The sequence below is a fragment of the Amblyomma mixtum genome, chromosome 7 (assembly GCF_055824585.1).
Source record: "Amblyomma mixtum isolate Tamu chromosome 7, ASM5582458v1, whole genome shotgun sequence".
In the NCBI taxonomy this organism is placed as follows: Eukaryota; Metazoa; Arthropoda; class Arachnida; order Ixodida; family Ixodidae; genus Amblyomma; species Amblyomma mixtum.
Window position 1 is genome coordinate 104,796,288 of NC_143018.1, and position 15,614 is coordinate 104,811,901.

Sequence of the window (15,614 nt, forward strand, 5' to 3'; positions counted from 1 at the left end):
ATGCAGGCAAAGCAACCCCTCCAGTGCACTTAACTCGTCGAAATAGCCAAAATTTCTTGGTACACAGCGCCCAGTGTAACTGTGTTTTCGAAATTCTAAAAACTGATATATGGATATTACTTACGGTAGGCTACACGTCTCACAATAATTAAGGAGCCTAACAGTAACAGCTAAAAAGTTAACAATTCAATATTAGTTAACAAGCCCGCTAGTTAACACGCGTTACCTGTATTCTGATGTACTACACCGCTTGCAATGCTATGCCGTAAAAAGCGCGTTTTTAACTCAGCGCCTATTTTTAAAAATTGTCGAAAGTCTTAGGTGAAACACCAAGTACATGATTACTACACGTTGTGCCTTTGACACTGCCTTTTGTAACTTGCTTTAATTTTCGGTTCGGTACATAACTGGGGGGAAAAAGCTGGGGTGGGGGGGAGAAGAATTTTGCTTGGCAGTGGCATAATTTAATCGTGCTGCTGATCTTTCCCCGTCGATGGTAGTCTGTCACGATTTAGTGCAGCGCTGCATCGCAATACCCAGCAATCGTTCCAGTCTCCTTTTGGCACATTTGATTAATTTATCTGTTGATTAAGGGTCGCTGACTACCCCATTACACACGAAGGAAAAGAAAACGTTTCCAACTCTCCTTTAGCTACGCAAAGAATAATCTTAAAATCTTAAAAGATCGAGATACTAATCATAACCATAAACTTAAAAGACATATATCTGCGCGTATATTGAGTACAGGTGATATTTATTCAGGTTAATTTCACTCAATCGGTAAATGGGAGGTACTTAAACCCAATATGTAGCATTCGGTGATTACGAGAAAGCATTTGACTCAGTGGAAACCACAGCTGTCCCGCAGGAATTGCGGAATCGGTGTAGAAGAGTGTTATGTAAAAAATTTTGAAGATATCTATAACGACCGCACAGCTACCATAGTCCTCCATGAAGTCAGCAAAAAAATTCCAATGAAGAAGGGTGTCAGGCAAAGAGACACGATCTCGCCAATGCTATTCATCGCCTGTTTACAGGAGGTATTCCGAGGCCTGAATCGGAACAGTTGGGGATAAGAGTTAATGGAAAACACTTAAGTAATCTGCAATTCGCTGATGACATTGCCTTGCGAAGTCACTCAGGACATGAACTGAAAAGTATGATCATGGAATTAGACAGGCAGAGCAGAACGGTGGGGCAAAAAATTAACATGCAGAAAACCAAAGTAATATTCGCCAGTCTAGCAAAAGAACACCAGTTCGCAATTGGTGGCGCGGTGCTGGAAGTAATGAGAGAATATGTCTGTTTAGGGCAGGTAGTGACTCTGATCCGGTTCATGAGAGGGAAATAACTATAAGAATAAGAATGGGGTGGAGCTCATATGGCAGGTTATCTCAGATCATGAATGCAGTTTACCAATATCCCTCAAGAGAAAAGTGCACAACAGCTGTACCTTACCGGTACTCACCAATGGGGCAGAAACACGCAGGCTAACGAAAAGGGTTCAGGTTAAATTAAGGACAACGCAGCGAGCTATGGCAAGAAAAATGATAGGTGTGACTTTAAGAGATAGGAAGCGGGCGGAGTGGGTGAGGGAACAAACGCGGGTTAATGACATCCTAGTTGAAATCAAGAGGAACAAATGGGCTTGGGCAGGGCATGTAATGCGAAGGCAAGATAACCGCTGGTCCTTAAGGGTAACGGAGTGGATTCCAAGAGAAAGCAAACGTAGCAGGGGACGGCAGACAGTTAGGTGGGCGGATGAGATTAAGAAGTTTGCGGGGATACAGTGGCGGCAACTGACAAAGGACAGGGTTAATTGGAGAGACATGGGAGAGGCCTTTGCCCTGCAGTGGGCGTGGTCAGGATGATGAATGTGATGAGGAGGAAACATTGCTGCGATGTTGTAGCAAAATCATGTGCTACTAGGGGGGCGGCAGAAAGTTAGGTGGGAGGATGAGACTAAGAAGTTTACGGGGATACGGTGGCCGCCGCTGGCAAAGGACAAGGTTAATTGGTGAGACATTGGAGAGGCCTTTGCCCTGAAGTGGGCGTGGTCAGGATGATCATGATGACTCAATCAATCAATCACTTTATTTCAGCTTTTTTTTACAAAAACTGAGGGCGGCAAGAAAAAAGCAGTCATTACGACCGCTTGACAAGCCTCGCCACCCCTACAAAGAGGCAGTTTGGTAGCAACTATGATGGTTACTTCATACACTGGTAACAACGCAAGGTACACGGAAAGACAAGGCAGGTAAATATATGCATAAAAGGACTCATAGGGCTCATAGGGCATTCTTCTGTAATGGGTATATAAGCTTGTCTCCAAGATATCTGTTCAGAGGTGAGTGAATACGAGTTACAAGTTGTGCTGAAGAGTGGAGCACAAGAGTCGTCCTCGTTGCTGGTTCTTGCAAGGCAATGTAAGTTGTGTGCTGTCACAGCTAGCGGGCCTGCAAGCTTGTGCAGGGCGCTGCTTCACCATTTTCGATAATGTTAAAGTTATGTTACATTTTTATTGTTTGTGCCTTTAATTAATGTTCCCGGAAGGTTATTGTAACGCTTATATGTAACATTAAAAAACGTTAGGAAAAAGGACATTAAAGGGACTATGCAATAAATTAATTGAGATTACGTAAAGCAGACGAGAGATCGGCATTTCATCACTCATCACCCCAGCGCAAGAATGTTTGAGCTAGCATCAATAAAATTACGCTCTTCCTGTCCCCACTCAACTCGTACACGCGGGGCACCAGAAAAAAAACTAATTAGAAAACAGCTCTGGGACTGTTCGTCATTCACTAACAATCGGTTGCGACTTCCGCTTGTCACACTCAGAACCCCAGCAGCGGTGTCGGCAGCGTCTATTCGGTCTCTCTTCGCCTTCCCGGAAGGCGTATTCTTCTCGGACGGACGAAAAAAATTCAGGGGGCACTTTGGCTCTCTAAAGTGCTGCAAGGCGAAAGCCTTTCCTGGCGCACTGTTCGGCATTGACTGCGAGACTGTTTGTGCTGTACTAGTGCTTTGTTTTACTTCAATTACAACTACACACTTGACCTCATTACTTCGAATCCGCGCACTCTGACGTCATAACCATTTCGACCAACCGAAAAGCGTGACACCTTTGCTGACAACTTTCTGTCGACAAGGATGAGGCATTAAAGGCTCTCGCCTTAAAAGACACTGCGAGTGGCTCCGCAATCCGACAGAAAGAGGCGGCAGAGGTAAATTAAAACCATATGCGTGAAGGCAATGCCCTGGCTCGCGCTTGGCCGAGGACGTCGCGCGGCGGCACGAGCAGACGATTTTCACGGCTACCAGGAGTGTGCCCGTGACGATCGTGGCTGCCTTGGCTCCAGCGAATGAGAGCGTATGATGGCCTGCCGACATCCCGGGATTAGTGACGTCTATTCTCACGATTTTAATTTCAAAATTGGCCACTATGAGCACACCAATCGGCCCACGAATTTTAAAAAACACGGTTTATAAAAATTCATAATAAATTGCCTGCACAGTTTCGAAGACTGATTCTTAGGACCATTTCTATGCATTGAAAACATTTACAAGCAACTTTTAATTCGTTGCATAGACCCTTTAAACACACTTAACCTAAACAAATACATTATCGCAATGTTTCTGTGCTACCTTGGAAGCTGTTTATTGCACCTTGTTCGCTATGCATTTCGGAACAACTGGGCAAAATTTGCGCTCATTACTCATACAATTTAAAAAGTGGAATTATCACAAAGAAAAAATTCTAGGTGGCCATTTTAGGGATTTTACGTCGACCTAGATTGGCAACACTGGGACTCGCTGAAGCATAGAGTTTCTTACTATTATCTAGAGGGAAAGCTGGCGGCACTGCATTTCGGCTACCATATGGACGCTCAGAGCATCGTGAGCCAGTGAGCTACCTGGTGCGGGACAGTCGGGAATTTTTTGGGAACACAGAGTGGCGTTCCTGAGATGTCAAATTCCGAAAACGCTGCTCTCCATGTGTGCGGGCATACGTACTGCTTCAGAGAAGAACCGTCAAATGGCGCTCACCGCACTCAGACGACTTTGGTGCGAACGTAATGTGCAAAAGCCATAGTAGCGAAAACGCAAAAGCAAAACCCATCTCTCATTGAAGCGAAAGCTTTACTACGCTAGCAGCGGAGCATTTCGCCGGGTCGGGCGCAAAGCCAGATCTGCGCATGCGCCGTTTCCGAGGCAACCGGTTGCGCCGAGCCACAGGTGTTCGCCGATCGCCGCCGCTGCACTGGTCTCTTCCACGTCGCAGCATGTGACGTCATCACTCAGCTATGCACCTCACTGCGCGTGTGCCGTGCTCTTTCCGCGGCAGCGCGTGAAGCTGCGCTTGCTTGTCAGCAAGCGTGTGCGCTCGCATGTCAGATGCGCAATGGGTGAAGAGGCAGATTGCAAGCGTACGCACTCAGTACGGCATCAGCAAAGGCTACCAGAAGCTACGTCGACGGATCCCGAAGTCGTAGCATGGTACAAGGCCGGCCGACAACGCGAGAATGAAGCGAGGAAGGCCAAGCATGCGGCTGAGACTACCGAAGAACGGGAAGAACGGCTCACTAAACGACGACAACAAGAAGCGGAGAAGCGGCGACAGCGAGCCGCCAACGAAGCTGCAACCATTTGTGAGAAGCTTTGGTGTACACACTAGGTTTAACCAAGCAATATTTTTTTTTGGGGGGGGGAGGGGGGCAAACTGCATTTACATGCTTTTCTGCTCGGTTGTTGCAATTTATAGACAGGATATTGAATGTTAGGGCATTCTTGATTACCGAACACCATTTTTTGCATTATTTTTTGGAAAAAAGTCGTGGTTCTGCAGTCGGTAGCGCACCAGCCGGCACGAGCCCATGATTAGAGCATCCAAGGTGGCTAAGTGCTCTTGACGAAGCTCCATGCAAACTCCCAAAGACCTGGTGCGAGCTTTCCCTCTAGGTAACAGCAAAGATGGCGCAAGCTGCCGCCCATTGACAGCCGTGCTGTGCGGACGCATGCTTTGGTGCTCTTAGGGACACTGAGGAGAAATTGAAGTTGGCTTGTATCGACAGAATACCAGCTCGTGATTACAAAAACGCCACTCATACTGACAACAAAGCTCTTGTAACGTAGAAAACAGCAAGAACCAAAATACATGTATCGCCGCCACAGGCCAAACTCGCAAGTACAAGCGTGGTGACGTCATAGGACAAAACAGTGTTGCTAGAACCAATGGTTCTAGCTCCTTGACGTCGCCAGACGGCGACACGTACCCGGCAGCTACGCGCGTGCCTGCAGCATCGGGACCAATCAGCGCCTGCTCACCGGCGGTAGGCGGGCTCCCGGTATTCCGCTAACGGTAACAAGGTACACGGCGTGCTAAAGGTGTCAATTTGCGAGAACTTCGTTGACTACTTCGAGAACGGGATCCATCGTAACGCTGGCAAAACGCCGGTGCAAACGTAAACGAAGCGACGGTAGCGCAATAGCCGATAGATGCCGGCGGTAGCTTTCTTTTCGGCTGCTGCTAGGCCACACTGCTGGCTACCAGAAATCACGGAGTCTGCGTTACGTCATGTGCACGTCATGTATCGCGTCACTTAGTCCTGTGTCGTCATAAGAGAGTCCCAAGTTTGAATAAGAGCGGCGGGAAAAACTTTTTCAACCTAGAATCCAAATTTCTTAGAAATAAATGCATCTTTCGCCGCCGGCCAAGTGGCAACAAAGCCATGAAATGCCGAACTATCGGATTTTGCTTTAAAAACAATATTAATAGAGCTCTCCTCACTGTCCCTTTAAGCGTGGAGACCGGGACCGGACCTACTGAAGACTGCGACGCGACTGCGTAAAATAGATGAGTACTTTCTTTTAATTTTTTGAAAGTAGGATGTGTTTAGTTTTTAGTTGTTAGGTGAAGTGCAGGATAAAGAATAGAATTTAGGTCAGTGACCTAGCTATAATCGGCCTGGTCTATTCTCGCCGATAGCTATAGTTTTTCAGTGCTTATTTGTGCGCTAACTTTTCAGAAAGATAGTCCCTTTCTAAGTGATCGATCGGCATTTGCGGTAGGCAGAATTTTATTTTAGTTGTGCACGTGTTTGTAAGTGTTTTTTCTTTATTTCGAGCCTGTTGATAGCCTAGCATTTTGTGGTAACAAAAAGCGAGTGCAGCTAAGATGGTCAAGCTACTGAAGGTTAAATGCAAGGGGTGTGAGGCGTCGATAAAAACATCTGCCGAAAGCGCAGATTTTATGCTCAAATGCTGCGTATTAGGTGCACGCCTGGACAGGGCTGAACAGGCGAACAGCAGTTGGTGCTACGTATGGATGCGCAGAAAGATTGGTTTGGTTTATTGGGGTTCAACGTCCCGAAGAAACTCAGGCTATGAGGGACGCCGTAGTGAAGGGCTCCGGAAATTTCGACCACCTGGGGTTTTTTTAACCTGCACTGACATCGCACAGCACACGGGCCTCTAGAATTTTGCCTTCATCGAATTTCAACCGCCGCGGCCGGGATCGAACCCGCGTCTTCCGGGTCAGCAGCTGAGCGCCGTGAGCCACCGGGGCGGGTGGATGCTTAGAAAGAGAGTTACAGGTAGAGAGGGCAGATGAGCGCGAATTTCAAGAACAGCTTGGTCAGTTGGAGGCAAAAATGGCTGACACCGCCATTGGAAGCCACATAGGCGGACAGTCCAGCGCCAGCCACGTGGATGGGGCTAGAGGCGATGGAGAGAAGGGGAACAAGCTGAAACAAGGCAATGAGGTCACAGTCACTGGTAAGAAGCAGCAAAATCTGGAACTTAGGAGGGGAAAGAGAGAGTACCCTGGTGCTGATCGCTGGGGACTCAAACATGAGGAGCTGCAAAAGAGCTATAATGGAGCGTGGAAAGGGTGATAGGCCGGTAGCAGTCGAGCTATTCCCAGGGAGGACAATGGACGAGGTACTGAGAGAGACAAAAAGTGAACTTTCTGAGAATGCTGCAAGGCGTAACTTGGTAGTGGTAGCGGCGGGGCTAAATGATGCCCTGAATAGTGACGCAGTACAAGTATAGTGGAAAGATTAGCTGAGGGAGTGGACGATATAAGGGCGATAGCACGGCAAGCGCAGATCGTGCTGTGCACAATACCGGAAGTGCAAGGAAGGAATGGAGAGGTTGCCAAGGACGTTGTGAATTTTAATCGAGAGATAAGACAGAAGCCAACAGCCACAGAACCAAGGGGCACAGGGGATTTTTTTAATTTATGAACCTGGGTGGCGCTGATGAACACTCTGAAAGGTTAGGTTACTTGTAAACATAAATACCCCCGAAAGCAGAAGATTTGACAGCCGTCGCCGTAGCTCAGAGGTAGAGCACCGGACGCGTAATTCGGAGGTCGTGGGTTCGGATCCCACCGGCGGCATGTGGTTGTTTTTTCTTCTGCTTTTCTAATCAATTAGCTTTAAGCGATAACATATTCAGTAATATTCTAAATTGATCAACACCACAAAATAAATAAATAAAAATTAAAAAATCACCTATGCCCTTGGTTCTGTGGCTGTTGGCTTCTGTCATATTTATAACGAGCCCCTCATCCCCCTTCCCTTGTTTGCTTAATCGAGAGATGAGGAATTTAAGCTTGGAGAAAGGCTTTGAGGTGGCAGACATAAACAGGGAAGTGCACAGAACAGGCTTGGGCAGAGGCTTTAGACGAGATGGCATCCATTTCAGTGGAAGAGTAGGAGAAGAGATCGGCTAGCGCCTGGCAGGCCGAGCGGTAGCTTTTTTAGGGGGTCCACGGTGGCTCAGGGCGTCGGGGTATGTAGAAGCGAAGTAGAAAATGTAACAATGGCGGCTGAGCCCAACAAAATGGCTTCTAGGAGGCCCAGAAAGAAAACTACGAAAAAAATTTAATGCCAGGATCAGTTACATAAACAGGCAAGGGGGTAGAAAGAGAACGAAATGGCTAGAAATAAAACAGCAGTTAAAGGACGAAGCAGTAGGTGTGTACGCTCTATGCGAGACACATTTGAGGGATCTAGAAGATCCATCTTTAATCGATGGCGATGTCTGGGAAGGGTGCAACAGAGAACGGAGAAGAAGGGAGGAGGAGTAGATATGCTGATACATCAAGGAACAAATTGGCAAAGAATAAAATAAACTAGCAAAGAACATGTCTGGGTATCAGGTATAATTACTGGTAAAAGGACATGGCTAGGGGTAGTTTATTTAGGGACCGGGAACAAATGCAGGCAAGAAAACAAGGATCTATTTAAGTGCCTCAACGACGTTATAAAGCAGTTTGGAGACAGTGCCGATATTATTCTGCTTGGTGACATGAATGGCCACATCGAGGATCTGGATGGATACACAGACTGTAACGGGAAGTTAATGCCAGACTTCTGTGAGCAGCGCAACCTAGTTATTGTCAACAGAGAAACTAAATGTGAGGGACAAATCACGTGGGAATCACGTAACCGGCAGACAACCATTGACTCTAATGTCGCAGGGCACTTATAGCAGGCTCACAATAATGGAAATTGACGAAGAAGGGAAGCACAGCCTAGGAAGTGATCATAAACGTAATAGTCTAAAGTTGGGAGCCCTGATAAAAAAGATAAATGCAGAAGTCAAAAAGGCAATGCAAAACTAAACGATGAACAAATAGCGCTAATAGCAGCCGACATAGAGGAAGCAATCGAAAAACGCCCCATGGAAAAGTGGGATTATAATCAGTTAGAACTGCTCATCGCTACAAAAATGAAACAAGTTAAAGGAGTAAATCGCTGGAGAGGAAAGAGGAAGCCACGAAGCTGGTGGAATATGGAAATTAAGGAGGCCATCGAACAACGACGGGCGGCTTCAAGAGAACACAGAGAATCAAAGAGGGCGCAGTTATCTGAAGAGGAAACAGGCGAAAAATGGGAATCTTATCGACAAAAGAAACAGCTAGTTCAGGTCCTCGTCTAGGCTAAAATAAAGCAGTCCTCCGATCAATGGCTGGCTGAAGTTTGTGATGCAAATAAAGAGGGGCCAAGAAAATTCTGGAACCATATAAGCTGGTTGGGAAAAACAAATCAAAGAAAGCAGGAACAGATTAAAGATGCTGATGGAGAATGTTTAGAGGGAGACGATGCTGTGAACTACATTACGTCAGTAATATCAGCGTCATTTAGCCACGACAATAGGGTAATCTCCCCAAGTGAGGGAGCAACACGGGACAGCACAATAGAGAACAGCTTAGAACATGACTAGTCTTAACTAGAAAAAGGCAGAAGCAGATATTCCTAAAACCACATCCGCAGGGATAGACGAAATTCCAATTAAGCTGAATAATGAACTTGGCCCAAGAAGCAAGGAAGTGCTGATAGAAGAATTGGAGACAGTCATATCAAATCAGCAAATTCCGCACAGCTGGAGACAGAGTAAAATGAATTTGATTTATAAAGGGAAAGGAGATAAGAAGAACATAAAATCGTTCCGACTGGTTACGATAGCATCTGTTATTGACAGGCGGGCAATGCTGGCGGTGAAATTAAAAATGCAGTCATGGGTAGAAGGTAATAGGATACTCGGAGAACTTCAGAATGGGTTCAGAAGGGGTAGGCGCTTAGATGATAGCCTGTTCGTGCTGACCCGATGCACAGAAATATAGCTAAGGCCAAGGGCGTCCACAGAACTTTTTCAGGGGGGGGGGGGGGGGGGGGGGGGGGGGTGCACCCGATGTCCGGGGATGGGGGAGGCGGTAGGTTTGCAGTTGTTTTCTACTAGAGCATAAATAATATTTGTAATTCCAGGGGGATGCCCCCCTTGCCCCCCCCCCCCCCCCCCCCCCCAGGCGGAAAACAGACCTCTATCTTTCTGGACATAAGCGGTGCGTACGACAACGTTAACAGGGAACTCCTGTGGAACATATTAAAAGATGTAGGTATAGGTACCTGATTTTCTACAGGAAATCTACCGAGATAATGAAGTTGAAATTACATGGGACGGGATAAAAAGTACCACAACTGTGGGGGTACACAAAGGATTAAGGCAAGGTTGTCCTCTATCACCACTGCTGTTTTACAGAGGTGTCTTCCGTAGTTCCATAAGGTTCAGTTCTTGGACACCTACTGTTCCTGATTTAACATTAATAATCCCCGCTCTCTTATGGATTCTCATATTCACCTATTCGCTGATGTTTGCGTCATTTTTAGCGAAATAACCAACACTAACAACCTTACATTACTTCAGTCAGTGGCGGTCCTAGAGAGTGGTTTTAGGGGGAGCGGACGCACTGCTGTATATCAAAAAAGAAAAAATAGAAACAACAATTTTTTATTTTATTTACACAAAAATTTTTGTGCGCTTTGTTATTGAAAAATAAATGGCGAAAGGTCGATACCAGGGAACCAGAGGAAACGAGTCGACGGCTGAGATATCCCGCCACGACATGTCCACGAAGGTCAAAGCACCTGCCCGGACATTTCACCAGGGGGTTAGCGGCCTTCATTGCTCAGTTCTGGGAAGTGGCTTTGTTCCGCCCCCAGTACCCTCCTTCAAGGCGGCTGGTCGGCGCTCCTTGTCAAGACAGAAAGGGATGATCCCCTCGCTGGCGTCGCTGTGTCCCATGGTGGGATAAAGACATGGATGGGAAGTTCTTAAGTTCTAAATATTCTTTGATATTAGCAGTTCCGAATTCAAGCCTTCTGCAGGATTTGAAGGACCTATGCTTATATAAGCGCAAAGCCGATTTTAGGCCCGAGGAGCCGAGAACTCTTTTTATGCATATGTAAATGTAAACAGCTAATCTATCTGTACTATAGTAACTTGCATTCTTTTTTTGAACTTATGTGCTGTTCTTATATTTCGTGCCATAGTGCTGAATGTCATAATTTTTGTATGTATTATAGTGTAAATTGGTACGGTATGCATGCTGTCAAAGTGTTTTCTTTTTCTTTACTGTAATGCGCGATTGCCGCCGCGGTGGCTCAGTGGTTATGGTGCTCGGCTGCTGACCCAAAAGACGCGGGTTCGATCCCGGCCGCGGCGGCTGGAATTTCTTTGGAGGAGAAATTCTAGAGGCCCGTGTACTGGCCTTTACATTTAAATACTTATGCAGTAAGAGCGTTGACTCACAGTGCCGGGAAAGAACTAGGAAACTAACCAATAAGTATGCCGGACACGAGGACGGAGAAAGAAAGAGCATTAAACGACAGGTTAAAAACGCGGAAGTTAAAAATTGGATTAATTCAATGGAAAAGAAACATAGTGTAGAACTATATCGATACTGGAAAAGGCAGATCAGGAAAGAATTTTCCTATGATAACTGAAGAGGCAGTGCCCTACTCTTTGAAGCTAGGTCAGGGTGTCTTAGAAAGCGCAGCTAGAAAAAAAAAATAACGACTACAGCGTTGCAAGTAGCTACAGCACAAAGGAAAAGAGAATGTTCACTGTCAGCTCAAGCTACGGTAATAGCAGAAAGAACCGAGCATCAGTCCTAGCCCCTAAGATGATGACACATGTGCTGTGTGTGTGGCAAAGTTACTAGAACAGTGTGTGGTAGATCTGTAGAAACAACTGAATACCTCATACTCAAATGTGATTATATCCATCCGGATGTCGATGCAGGCACAGTCACTCTTCCTGAGGCCCTATGGTTTAATAAATATGCGGTGGAAGTTAGCAAAAAGTGATTGGAAGATTTGTGGCTGAAAAGCAGAGATGTGACATGAGGTTAGAAGTGTAGGAAATCATAGTGAAAGAAAATGATTAATTTTAATCGAAATTACGACACAGTTGAACAAAAATAAAGAAAGAAAAAAAGCTGAGCGTGATGGCAATTGCCACCACCCTGTTTCAAAGGAAGTGCTCCTATCCATCTATCCATTTATCCATACAAAGGGTAAAGCCATTTGCATCCATCCAGCGAGTACACAGCTGATGGCCGCTCGGGTCGCTTTAGCGCAGCGGCGCGCATCCTTTCTTTGCTTTTCGGTAAGCGCTGTTTTATTAATTTGTGAGTCATAATTACTACACCTCTTAAACTTCATGCGGTACATATGCTCCGGAACTCATGCTGACGGTGCTTTGCATTCTGCTCGTTTGTTGTTTTTTTTTGGCACGCTGGAGACTGCTGTCACTTCATCGGCACAGAATCGTTGGTCGGTCGAAGGGACCATCACAGGCTAGTCAGCAGGAATAAAGAACGGGGTGCACAAGTTCATTCCGATCGCTAATGCTAGAACATGAACTAAATTCATAAAACTCCGCGTCCATGCAGGCACATTGGCATTGTTGTTATTTAGCAATGCATACTTGTATATTTGCCAGAGCAGTCACACATATCTCTCCTTTTCTAGTGGCCGTACATCACATTACTTTCTAGCTATGCCACTTTACTGCAGGAAGTTTTATACGCAGCTTCAGCGTTTGTTTGGTGGCTCAAAACATCGGAACTCGTTTAAACATTGGCAAAACATTAGCAGCTTCAGCGTTTTTTTTGGTGGCTCAAAACATCAGAACTCGTTTAAACATTGGCAAAACATTGGCATTTGTGCACTAAACAGTGTGTATCATATACACTTACCGTAACGTTGTACCGATGTCGCAGAAATAGCGCTTGGCGTGGCCCAGCATTAAATTTTTGTCTGTTGATTAGATACTCGACTCAGCGAAGAGAACGGTTGTTCGAAGCCAGTCCAGTAATTCATTCTTCTCGACATGCAGCAACTGATTATCTGTAGGTGGAAATTAGTGCAAATGGACTGCCACGTTCATTAGTCTAATTTATTTATTTTTTTATTTTTTTCCAATTTCGAGGTCGCGTAAACCACGAGAATAATCATTGCCGCATTTACAGGCGGATAACTGTTGCTGCAATATGTCTATGTGCATGCTTCAGCTTTGTTTCTCTAGCTTGTTCAGTAGTATTTTACAGAGCCTCTGAACAGTTAACATGTGTTAACTGTTCAGAGCACCATCTAGACTAACTGCGGAAGGAAGTGGGAACAGTTTGCATTGTTCGCTCTTTCATCTGTCCTCCTAGGAGTTTGCGACTCTTCTAGCATAAAGTTTCATGTAAGCTCGCGCATGGCGATTGCTTCCATTCTTGGATATCTCATCATCAGCAGCCTTTGTCGTGCACGGTCACTTTAAGATGAAGGCCTCTCCCCGTGATCTTCAATTTGCCCTGCCCTACACAGCCTGCTTGCTCAACAGATTTCCTTCTCAGCCCCCTACCTCACTTTTTGCCACCTCTGCCAAATTTCCTTTCCTGTGCAAAGCATCTTTCTGTGCCCTAAAGGATCATCGGTTATCTGTTCGCTGCATTGTGTTTACCACCCATGCACATTTCTTCCAGATTTCAGCTGGGATTGCACTAGTCCATATTTGCTCTCTAATCGACACATCCCTCTTCAACGCTACCCAGTAATTTTCCCTTCCATAGCTTATTGCAGTCTCCTTAGTTTAAAAAAGTTTCAGCTCCTGGATGAGTACTGGCTAGCATACTTTCATCTTGAGGATTTTGGTAAGCTGCTATTCATGACCTGAGTGTGCTTGTGAAACGCCCTCCACTCTATTCCTATTCTCCTTGTTATATCTCGTAGTACACATCTGTAGTCACTGCTTGGCCTAAACTGAAGTACTGTCTTTTCACTTTCAGTCTGTGTCCATACCTGCTGTAAATTGTTGTTGCCTGCTCAGACTTCTGAGTGTTACTTTAGTTATTTTCATAATAATTTTCAGATTTACTGTTGTCCTTTTCATGTTAGATCCATGTGTGGCACTTCCTTCTGCTTTTCACCGAGCTAGGCAGTCATCAGCAAATCCGAGATCGCAGAGGCGTTGTCCGTCAAATGCTGTCCCTAACCAATTCAACCCCCCTTACACCTTTTGCAAACAGTTAAAGAATAGCTGTGCAGATGTTGTGTCATCTTGCAAAATCAATGGGAGATCAATGGGGAAGAAAAAACAATTGCATGTCGCTGGTTGGATCCGAGCCCACGGCCTCCGAATTTCACGTCTGGTGCTCTACCAGTTGAGCTCCGGTGACGGCTGTCCAATCCTCTGCTTTCAGGGGTATTTATGCACACTGTAATGGAACCTTGAGAGTATTCACCAGCGCTACCCTCGTCCATAGCTGCGGACGTAGTACGTCTTATATTACCGCATTGTAATACAATGCCACAATGTGAAACAAAAAGCATTGTATTTGCAACCTTGCTTTTTTTTTTGCTAATATAGACAGCATTTGCATGTAACGCAGTTGTGCATTCCAACAGAAAAAAATGAAGGCAGTGTAATGCATTCTTAATAGGAACACTGAGGATAACATCATTCAGTTTTCGTTCTTAGTAAAAATCAGTTGTGTGGCCTTTTGCAACTCTCCTGACACTTTTTCAGCAGCTGCAGACACATTTTTTTCTCTGAAAATATTAAATATAGAAATTTTTTTTTATCTCCGCTTGATTTCTACTGATGATATCAGTGATGAAAAGGACTCGAAGTGGATGATTGTGTGCTCGATCTGCAAGTTGTGTGGCGAAAGTACCTGTACTTCATTTTGTGGCCCTTTCCAGCTTATAAAATCAGTTTTCCGCAAAAGCAGCTTTTTTATCACTGGAATGGAGCAATCAATCAATGCAGGCCAACCTTGATGTGTCCTCAATGTCCTCTTGACCCAAGGAATGTAACAATTGTAGCCGTCTTTGCAAAAGAAGATCGGTAACCCAGCCAGGTGATGTACCAGACCCTTCGACATTTTGCGAAGTAAATGCCTTACCTTGGAGAGGCTGCTATGTTCACTCAGTTTAAAACTGTAAACGATTTGGGGCAAGACTACAGTGATGCCAATGTGGAAATGGTTTGTCACAACCATCTATAACATATTCGGTTGATGCATCTTTTCAAACAAAGGACTGCAACTGCTCTGCATTTTGAAAGAACGTGTCCATTGCAGGGCTTGTTTCAAGCATTTGAAAATTGCAATTTAATAGTCGTAAGGAGCTTTCTCCACTCTCGCCATCTTGTAATTGAGGAGATCTCAGTCTTCTCAGCTTTGGGTGAACACGTACAGCTTTCCAGAAGTGCTGAGGAACCCAGTGTGTCTTGACTTTCATCTTTTGCTGCCTAACATGCGTTCAAAGAGAGGATGAACAAATGCCAAAGTGTCTCTGAAAATGCCTAAATTAAATTAACTATGAGTGTATATATATTGGCTGGCTGTGTAAAAGCCAGCATAACTCGAAATCATTGTAGTGTTTTGAACATCATTTTCTCAACAGCTCTCATAAATATATCCAAACTACTTGAATTCTGTTGTCACACTGTTTGCATATGACAGCAGATCTGCCTTGACACTTCCACAAGTAGCGTATGAATCGGTAATTAAGTGCTTTACCGCCGCGGTGGCTCAGTGGTTATGGCGCTCGGCTGCTGACCCGAAAGACGCGGGTTCGATCCCGGCCGCGGCGGTTGAACTTCTTTGGGGGAGAAATTCTAGAGGCCCGTGTACTGTGCGATGTCAGTGCACGTTAAAGAACCCCAGGTGGTAGAAATTTCCGGAGCCTTTCACTACGGCATCTCTCATAGCCTTAGTCGCTTTGGGATGTTAAACCCAGGAGGGTTTTTTTTTTTTTTTTTTTTGCTGA

At 45.4% G+C, this 15,614-nt stretch overlaps 1 protein-coding gene across 3 annotated transcripts in view; it reads left to right on the forward strand.

Annotated features, from left to right (window-relative positions):
- The first annotated feature begins 11,905 nt into the window (after positions 1 to 11,905).
- Positions 11,906 to 15,614, forward strand: part of LOC149337083 (uncharacterized) — a 46,531-nt gene continuing 42,822 nt past the window's right edge. For 2 of the 3 annotated variants that reach the window (XM_089553305.1, XM_089553307.1), the window contains exon 1: positions 11,906 to 11,958. The gene's annotated coding sequence lies outside the window, so the exon portion shown is untranslated. Of the gene's footprint in view, positions 11,959 to 14,673; positions 14,702 to 15,614 lie in introns of those variants that run through there. The other variant, XM_089553306.1, reaches the window with a different exon arrangement.